Below are 9,123 nucleotides of genomic sequence, written 5' to 3'. Positions count from 1 at the left end.
GGCCTCCCCAGCCAGGTGGAACTGTGAGTCCATTAAACCTCTTTTATAAATTACCCAGTCTCGGGTATGTCTTTGTTAGCAGCGTGAGAACAGACCAACACAGTATGCACGTGCGTATGTGTGGAGATGTGCATGTGTGTGTGCAGATGTGCATGTGTGTGCATATGTGCATGTGTGTGCATATGTGCATGTGTGCATATGTGCGTGTGCATATGTGCATGTGTGTACATGTGCATGTGTGCATATGCCTGTGTATGTGTGCACATGTGTGCATGCCTGTGTGTATGCATGCCTGTGCATGTCCATGACTATGTACATATGTGTATGCACACACGTGTGCACTGTGTGTATGTGTGTGTCCACATCAGTGTGCTTTCTAGGATTTCCCTACACCCAGGATTGCTCCTACAGCCAGCATCCCCACTGGGGAATACAGACGCGACAGCTCCCGCCCCACCCCGCCCTCACCTGGGATAGAGGCAACAGCCCCCGCCCCACCCCACCCTCACCTGGGATGGAGAGGTGGTGGAGGGGCACATCCCAGAGCCGGGGACACAGTGCCGACATCCAGTCCTCGTTGGCATTTCTGCAGTGCAGCCTCGAGAAGCTGTTGGAAGCGCTCACCTGCCCACCCATCAGAGGTGAGCCCTGGGCAACCTGAGGAAGGAGAAGAGGAAAAGAGGTTTTTTATGGTGACTTCAGGTCAGGAGTTCGAGACCAGCCTGGCCAACTCGGCAAAACCCCATCTCTACTAAAAATACAAAAATTAGCTGGGCGTGGTGGTGGGCACCTGTGGCACCTGTAATCCCAGCTACTCGGGAGGCTGAGGCAGGAGAATCGCTTGAACCCGGGAGGTGGAGGTTGCAGTGAGCCGAGATCGCACCACTGCACTCCAGGCTGGGCAACAAGAGTGAAACTCCATATCAAAAAAAAAAAAAAAAAAGAGAGAGAGAGAGAGAGAGGAAAAGGGGTCCTTGGAAGCATTTTTTGCAGCTCCAAAAAATGTTTCTTGTCTAGCGTGAAAGCCCTGGCTCTTAGACCCGGCTTGGCAACCTTTAATATGCAAATGCGAGCCTTTAGCTGGTCCAGCCCACATGGCGATTCCCACCGTTGCCCTCTTGCCCTCGCCCCCACCCGGGCCTGACACCAAGGCCGCCCCCACCCGGGCCTGGCAACACGGCCGCCCCCACCCGGGCCTGGCAACACGGCCGCCCCCACCCGGGCCTGGCAACACGGCCGCCCCCACCCGGGCCTGGCACCACGGCCGCCCCCACCCGGGCCTGGCAACACGGCCGCCCCCACCCGGGCCTGGCACCACGGCCGCCCCCACCCGGGCCTGGCAACACGGCCGCCCCCACCCGGGCCTGGCAACACGGCCGCCCCCACCCGGGCCTGGCAACACGGCCGCCCCCACCCGGGCCTGGCACCACGGCCGCCCCCACCCGGGCCTGGCAACACGGCCGCCCCCACCCGTGCCTGGCAACACGGCCGCCCCCACTACCCCCAGGCGTGTGGAACATCATGGCGCCCTACATTTGCATATTACGGAACTGGGGTGGGCGGGCCAGGTTTTTCGCGGGCTACGTGAATGACAGGCCTGGTCAGACCAATCCCCTCAGCGCTATGCAAATGATCACGCCTCCTCCAGGCACCGCATAAGACGGGCTGGTCTCCTACCTGGGGTTTGGAGCCCCCGTCCCTCTGTCTCAGTCCTGGGGAGCCACTTCTTTCTGCCTTCTCGCCTTGTTTTTTTTTTTGTTTTTTTGTTTTTTTTGAGACGTAGTTTCGCTCTTGTTGCCCAGGCTGCAGTGAAATGGCGCGATCTCGGCTCACCGCAACCTCCGCGGTGCTGGGATTACAGGCGTGAGCCACTGCCCGGACCTCCCTTCTTTCCTATTAAACTCTCCGCTCCTTAAAACCACTCAACGTGTGTCCGTGTCGCCTTATTTAATTCGACTCCAGAGGAAGAACCTGGTGTTCCTGCACTCATCAGAGCCATATCACCACTGCACTACAGCCTGGGCGACAGAGCAAGACTCTGCCTCAAAAAAAAAAAAAAAAAAAATATATATATATATATATACACACACACACACACATACACACATAACAGAATATATACATATATACATATTATATACATAACATATACATATATAACATAATATATACATATAATATATATTATACATATATACATATAATATATACATATATACATCTGTAACATATACATGCATAGCATATACACATATATAATATAGACATATAACATACACATAACATATATACATATATACACAACTATATATACATATATAAGTATATATATATAATATACTGTTGAAAATAAGGGAAGTGACCCTTTCCATAAGGACATTTTAGACAACTTGTAAATTCTTTCTCTGCCTCTGAAGCATATATAACTTTTTTGGTTGGTCTTTTTTTTTTTTTTTTGACACAGTTTCGCTCTCGTTGCCCAGGCTGGACTGCAATGGCGCGATCTCGGCTCACTGCAACCTCCGCCTCCCAGGTTCAAGCAATTCTCCTGCCTCAGCCTCCAGAGTAGCTGGGATTACAGGCGCCCGCCACCATACCTGCTTAATTTTTGTATTTTTGGTAGACACGGGGTTTCACTATGTTGGTCAGGCTAGTCTTGAACTCCTGACCTCAGGTGATCTGCCTGCCTCGGCCTCCCAAAGTGCTGGGATTACTGGCGTGAGCCACGGTGCCCAGCTGTATGTACGATTTTTTTTTTTTTTAAAGACAGGGTTTCACTCTTGTTACCCAGGCTGGAGTGCAATGATGCAATCTCGGCTCACTGCAACCTCCGCCTCCCAGGTTCAAGCAATTCTCCTGCCTCAGCCTCCAGAGTAGCTGGGATTACAGGCGCCCGCCACCACACCTGCTTAATTTTTGTATTTTTGGTAGAGACGGGGTTTCACTATGTTGGTCAGGCTAGTCTTGAACTCCTGACCTCAGGTGATCCGCCCGCCTCGGCCTCCCAAAGTGCTGGGATTACTGGCGTGAGCCACGGTGCCCAGCTGTATGTACGATTTTTTTTTTTTTTTTTTTTTTAAAGACATAGTTTCACTCTTGTTACCCAGGCTGGAGTGCAACGATGCAATCTCGGCTCACTGCAACCTCCGCCTCCCAGGTTCAAGCAATTCTCCTGCCTCAGCCTCCAGAGTAGCTGGGATTACAGGTGTCCGCCACCACACCTGCTTAATTTTTGTATTTTTGGTAGAGACGGGGTTTCACTATGTTGGTCAGGCTAGTCTTGAACTCCTGACCTCAGGTGATCCGCCCGCCTCGGCCTCCCAAAGTGCTGGGATTACTGGCGTGAGCCACGGTGCCCAGCTGTATGTACGATATATATATATTTTTTTTAAAGACAGAGTTTCACTGTTGTTACCCAGGCTGGAGTGCAATGATGCAATCTCGGCTCACTGCAACCTCCACCTCCCAGGTTCAAGCAATTCTCCTGCCTCAGCCTCCAGAGTAGCTGGGATTACAGGCGTCCGCCACCACGCCCGGCAATGTATGTAAGATTTTTAATCATTTAGATTAAAACTGATTAGATTAAAATCATTAGATCTAATTGATTTAATCAAATCAATTAGAATTGTTGATCTTGAGCCCAGAAATCAGCCTGTTGACAGTTTCACATCTGAGGAATGTTTCGTGGTGGACCTGGGGCCTCCTCTTAGAAATGAGACCTGGAGGGGCCGGGCACGGTGGCTCACGCCTGTAATCCCATCACTTTGGGAGGCTGAGGCGGGTGGACCACCTGAGGTCAGGGGTTCGAGACCAGCCTGGCCAACATGGTGAAACCCCATTTCTACTAAAAGTACAAAAAGTAGCCAGCCGTGGTGGCGCACGCCTGTAATCCCAGCTACTCAGGAGGCTGAGGCACAAGAATCGTTTGAACCCGGGAGGCGGGGGCTGTAGTGAGCCACGATCACACCATTGCACTCCAGCCTGGGTGACAAAGTGAGACTCTGTCTCAAGAAAAAAGAAATGGGACAGAGAGGAAGGGAAGAAGCCCCGGCCTCCTGGAGAAGAGACAAACTTCAGCTGACTGCAAACTGCAAACCCACCTTGAGTCCCACACGCAGGGGGAGTTCGGAATTCGAATTGTTGGTCTTGAGCCCAGAATGAAAGGCCTGGTCTCCCTGGGCCGCAAGAAAGGACGAGATTCTCTCGGTCTGCAGCTCCTGCCGGCTGCCCGCGTTGGCTTCACAAGGTTCTGCCATAATCCTGCTGCCTTCTCTTCCACACTGAGGCCAGGCTTCCCAGGTGGCTGCAGATTTTGTTCTTATTTACATCTTCCCAAAAGCCCTTCCTCCCAGACCCTAAGCCAACACCAGCTACATGAACTCAGATCTTCCCCGCTGCCCCGACTGGGAAGCAGGGAGGGAGGGTCCCGGGAGCCCGCTGGGCACAGGAGGAGGAGCCCATTCTTTATCAGCCCGGGGGATGCCAGCTCAGCCTCTTTCTCCAAGAGAAGCAACCACACCTGTACCGCAGCTCCGGGTCCCCAGGAGGGAGCTGGCCCCTTCTCTGCAGCCAGCTGGAAAAGGCCCAGGACGGCTTCCCCTCCCCCTGCACGGCCTCCCCTCCTCTTGCACGGCCCCCCTTCCCCCTGCACGGCCCCCCTTCCCCCTGCACGGACCCCCCTCCGCCTGCACGGACCCCCCTCCCCCTGCACGGACCCCACTCCGCCTGCACGGCCCCCACTCCGCCTGCACGGCCCCCACTCCGCCTGCACGGCCCCCCTCCCCCTGCACGGCTCCCCCTCCCCCTGCACGGCCTCCCTTACCCCTGCAAGGCCCCCCTTCCCCCTGCACGGCCTCCGCTGCCCCCTGCACGGCCCCCCGTCCGCCTGCACGGCCCCCCCTCCCCCTGCACGGCCCCCCCTCCGCCTGCACGGCCCCCCTTACCCCTGCACAGCCTCCCTTACCCCTGCACGGCCCCCCTTCCCCCCTGCACGGCCTCCGCTGCCCCCTGCACGTACCCCCCTCCGCCTGCACGGCCCCCCTCCGCCTGCACGGCCCCCCCTCCCCCTGCACGGCCCCCCTCCGCCTGCACGGCTTCCCCTCTGCCTGCATGGCTGTGCAGTGATCCGCCTGGAGCATCCCAGCAGGGCCGCTGTGAGCCTCCGGATGCCCTGGGTCCCCGGGCCGCGGGGTGGAGGGGAGGTTAAAATGCAGGTCTGGGCGGGGCCCGCTGGCTCACGCCTGTAATTCCAGCACTTCAACACTTTGGGAGGCCAAGGCGGGCGGATCACCTGAGGTCAGGAGTTCGAAACCAGCCTGGCCAACATGGCGAAACCCCATCACTGGTAAAAATACAAAAATCATTTAGCCGTGCTGGCGCGCGCCTGTAGTCCCAGCTACTGGGAGGCTGAGGCAGGAGAATCGCTTGAACCCGGGAGGCGGAGGTTGCAGTGAGCCAAGATCGCGCCATTGCACTCCAGCCTTGGTGACAGAGTGAGACTCCCGTTCAAAAACAAAAAGCTTCGTCTCCACATACTCTTATCTTAATGCAGATATTCCTTTCTACTAATAACTCTTTTTTTTCTTCTTTTTTTTTTTTTGTTTCAGAGACAGGGTCTCGCTCTGTTGCGCAGACTGGTGTGCAGTGCCATGATCTCAGCTTACTGCAGCCTCCGCCTCCTGGATTCAAGCTATTCGCCTGCCTCAGCCTCCAGCACAGCTGGGATTACAAGCACTTGCCACCATTCCCAGCTAATTTTTTGTATTTTTGGTAGCAACGGGGTCTCACCATGTTGGCCAGGCTGGTCTGGAACTCCTGACTTCAGGTGATCCGCCCGACTTGGCTTCCCAAACTGCTGGGATGACAGGCGTGAGCCACCGTGCCCGGCCTAATAATAACTCTTTCAACCGATTGCCAGTCAGAAATTTTTTAAATCTACCTTATGACCTGGAAGCCCGCCTCACCACCAATGGAGCTGTCTCACCTTCACAGATTGAACCTGTCAGGCCTCTGAGCCGAAGCTCAGCCATTATCACCCCTGTGACTTGCACATATACGTCCAGGTGGCCTGCAGGAGCCAAGAAGTCTGGAGCAGCCAAGGAAAAACCACAGAGAAGTAAAACAGCCAGTTCCTGCCTTAACTGGTTAACTAAAATTACAACATTTTACTATCGTGACTTCTCCCTGCCCTACCTTAGCCGATCAATCGACTTTGTGCCGTTCATCTTCTGGACAATGAGTCTTATGATCTGTGCACCATGCACCTTGCAATCCCTCCTCTGCTGACAATAGATAACCACCTTTTGCTGTAATTTTCCATTACCTACCCAACTCCTATTGAGCCACCCCTTCCCCATCTCCCTTCGCTGACTCTCTCTTCGGACTCAGCCCACTTGCACCCAAGTGAATGAACAGCTATATCGCTCACACAAAGCCTGTTCGGGGGTCTCCTCGCACCGACGCGCTTGACAGAACCAAGGTTCATCTTACACGTATGGATTCATGTCTGACGTTTCCTTAAAATGCATAATACCAAGATGTCCTCCGACCACCTAGGGCTCAGGTCATCAGGACCTCCTGAGGCTCGGTCACAGGCACGTCCTCAACCTCAGCAAAACACACTTCTTTTTTTTTTTTTTTTTTTTTTTTGAGACGGAGTCTCGCTCTGTCGCTCAGGCTGGAGTGCAGTGGTGCGATCTCGGCTCACTGCAACCTCCGCTTCCCAGGTTCAAGCAATTCTCCTATCTCAGCCTCCCAAGTAGCTGGGACTACAGGCGCCTGCCACCACACCCAGGTAATTTCTGTATTTTTAGTAGAGACAGGGTTTCACCTTGTTGGTCAGGCTGGTCTTGAACTCGTGACGTCAGGTGATCTGCCCGCCTTGGCCTCCCAAAGTGCTGGGATGACAGGCGTGAGCCACCATGCCCGGCCAGCAAAACACACTTTCTAAATGTCCTGAGACCTGTCTCAGATACTTTTTGGTTCAGAAGACTCGAGGAAATCAGTGTCTCCTAGGACAGGCTGGACCCAAAGCTGTACAGTCACATCCTCTGTGTCATGACGGATTCCATCCATTCCGGCTACGGTCATACTCCCTCCCTCCCATCACAGTCCCTTCCCCCGTCACAGTCCCTCCCCTCCCGTCACCTTCATCATATCCCAGGTCCCCTGACCACTGAGGGGTGTCCCCTCCTGTCCCCACCTTCCCCGACCCCTCCCCTGACATCCCAGGTCCTCTGACCACTGAGCAGTGTGCACTCCTGTCCCCACACCTGTCCCCATGTCCTCCTGAGCCCTCCATCACATCCCAGGTCCCCTGACCACTGAGGGGTGTCCACTCCTGTCCCCACGTTCCCCCGACCCCTCCCCTCACGTCCCAGGTCCCCTGACCACTGAGGGGTGTCCCCTCCTATCCCCCCTCCTGTCCCCACGTCCCCCGACCCCTTCCCCACACATGACAAAGTGGAGCAGGAAGGAGCCCCGGGGGCGGCCCCCACTCCCAGCCACCTCTGCCATCTCGTCTGGACGGCACAGCGGAGTGGGGTCTGGAGGCCGTCCCACGGAGCACTGACCCTTCCTGGGGGAGGTCCTCTCCACCCTGGCCTTCACAGTCGCGACGGGACAGCCCAGAGGACGGACGGGCCGAGACGCCCGGTGACCCGCCAGGCCGGGTGAGACACCTACACCTTCCCGCCCGCTGAGTCCTCGGGAGACTCACGTCCCAGAGGCGTGAGTGGCCGTGACCCACACATTCAACGCACAGGGTGAATGGTTGCTGGGTGAATCAACGGAAGGACAGGGTTGCTCAGATCCCAGCATTCCCAGTGTCCCAACATCCCCACCGTCCCAGCTGTCCCGACCCGTCCCCACGCAGGCCCCGGCGGCAGGGTGAGGACGTCCAACCGGCCAAGCAAGTCGTGGCCACCAGGCTCATTTCATCACCGTCCTGGGCTGTTTCCACACTGGCTCCGCGGCTCTGACCCAGCAGGGAATTCCAGGCCTGCAAGGGGTGCAGGCCGCCTGTGGCTGCCAACGTCCAGGCCACAGATCCCAGGCGACCCTCCCCCTGAACCCCCTGCCCGTGCCCCCAGCTAAGGGTCCCGGGAGGAGGAGGAGACTCAATGACGGAAGCGTGGGTTCCTGATTCCCAGCCCGCAACAGGCACAGACGGCACCCGCCACGTCCCCCGTAGGGGACTTGGCATCAGGAGAATGGGGTAGACACACTCACCTTCCAGCCGCTGGAATCCCAGAGCTCCTGGCAGCTCCCGCCGGGTCTCTGCGGGACACTCTTCCTAAAACACACCCAGGCCGCTGCGATTGGCTGGCGCGGACACTCCTGCCACCAGGAGGAGGGACAGCCCGCCCCCGCCACGGATCTGTCCCCACCGCAGGAGCAGGACCGGCTGGGCTGCAAACACCGCCCTGAACTCCCACGGGGACCCCACTGCCCAGGGTCAGGGGAGGGGCCGGGGAGGGGGAGGTCAGGGGAGGGGCCGGGGTCCCCACAGACCAGGACTGGGGACCGGAAGATCCCTCCCAGGGGACCCCACGGTGTGTCCCAACAAGGTGTCCCCGGGGTCCCCCGGTCAGGGGCTTAGAGACAGCAAGGACCTCCCAGAGGTGTGTGCCCACAGGTTCTCTGTGGTCAGAGGGGCCCTTGCAGGGGACATTGAGGTGTCTGACTGACGGGCCCCACTCGGGCCACTGGCCACGGCTGAGGTGGGTCTCCCGGATCCCCCAGGACGGGCTGAACAGGTGCTTTCATCTCGGCCCTGGGGTCAAGGCACGGGACTGGCAGTCCCAAGCCTGCAGGCTCTGAGCGCCTTGGCCAGCAAGCCCCCCGGGTTCTTCCCCCTGCAGGTTGTGACCTCTCCTGCCCCGCGTGGCCCGGACCCTGGGCAGCCCGTGCCGCCTCCATCGGTGGAAGTGGGCCCTCCCAGCGCAGCCCACGCCTGCAATCTCTCCCCCTGAGCCAACCTGGAGCTAACCAGGAGCCCAGGTCAGGGGTCTGTCCAGGGCCCCGTTCCTGCCTCCTCCTGGCTGCTTCCGGTCCACTCTGCAGGTGCTCCCCACGCACCCCACTGTCTCCCACCCCGGGCTGGACGCCAGGACACGGCCAGTG

The 9,123-nt window shown here is 57.4% G+C and overlaps 1 long non-coding RNA gene across 1 annotated transcript; it reads right to left on the bottom strand.

The window, feature by feature from the left end:
- Positions 1 to 498: 498 nt before the first annotated feature.
- On the bottom strand, positions 499 to 8,326 carry LOC134729841 (uncharacterized). Its single transcript, XR_010111331.1, has 3 exons — positions 8,230 to 8,326; positions 4,101 to 4,303; positions 499 to 657 (listed from the first exon to the last, which is right to left on the bottom strand). It is a non-coding gene; the product is annotated as an uncharacterized LOC134729841 (long non-coding RNA).
- Positions 8,327 to 9,123: the final 797 nt, after the last annotated feature.

The sequence above is a fragment of the Pan paniscus genome, chromosome X (assembly GCF_029289425.2).
Source record: "Pan paniscus chromosome X, NHGRI_mPanPan1-v2.0_pri, whole genome shotgun sequence".
In the NCBI taxonomy this organism is placed as follows: Eukaryota; Metazoa; Chordata; class Mammalia; order Primates; family Hominidae; genus Pan; species Pan paniscus.
This window is presented reverse-complemented; position numbering and strand designations above follow the sequence as displayed.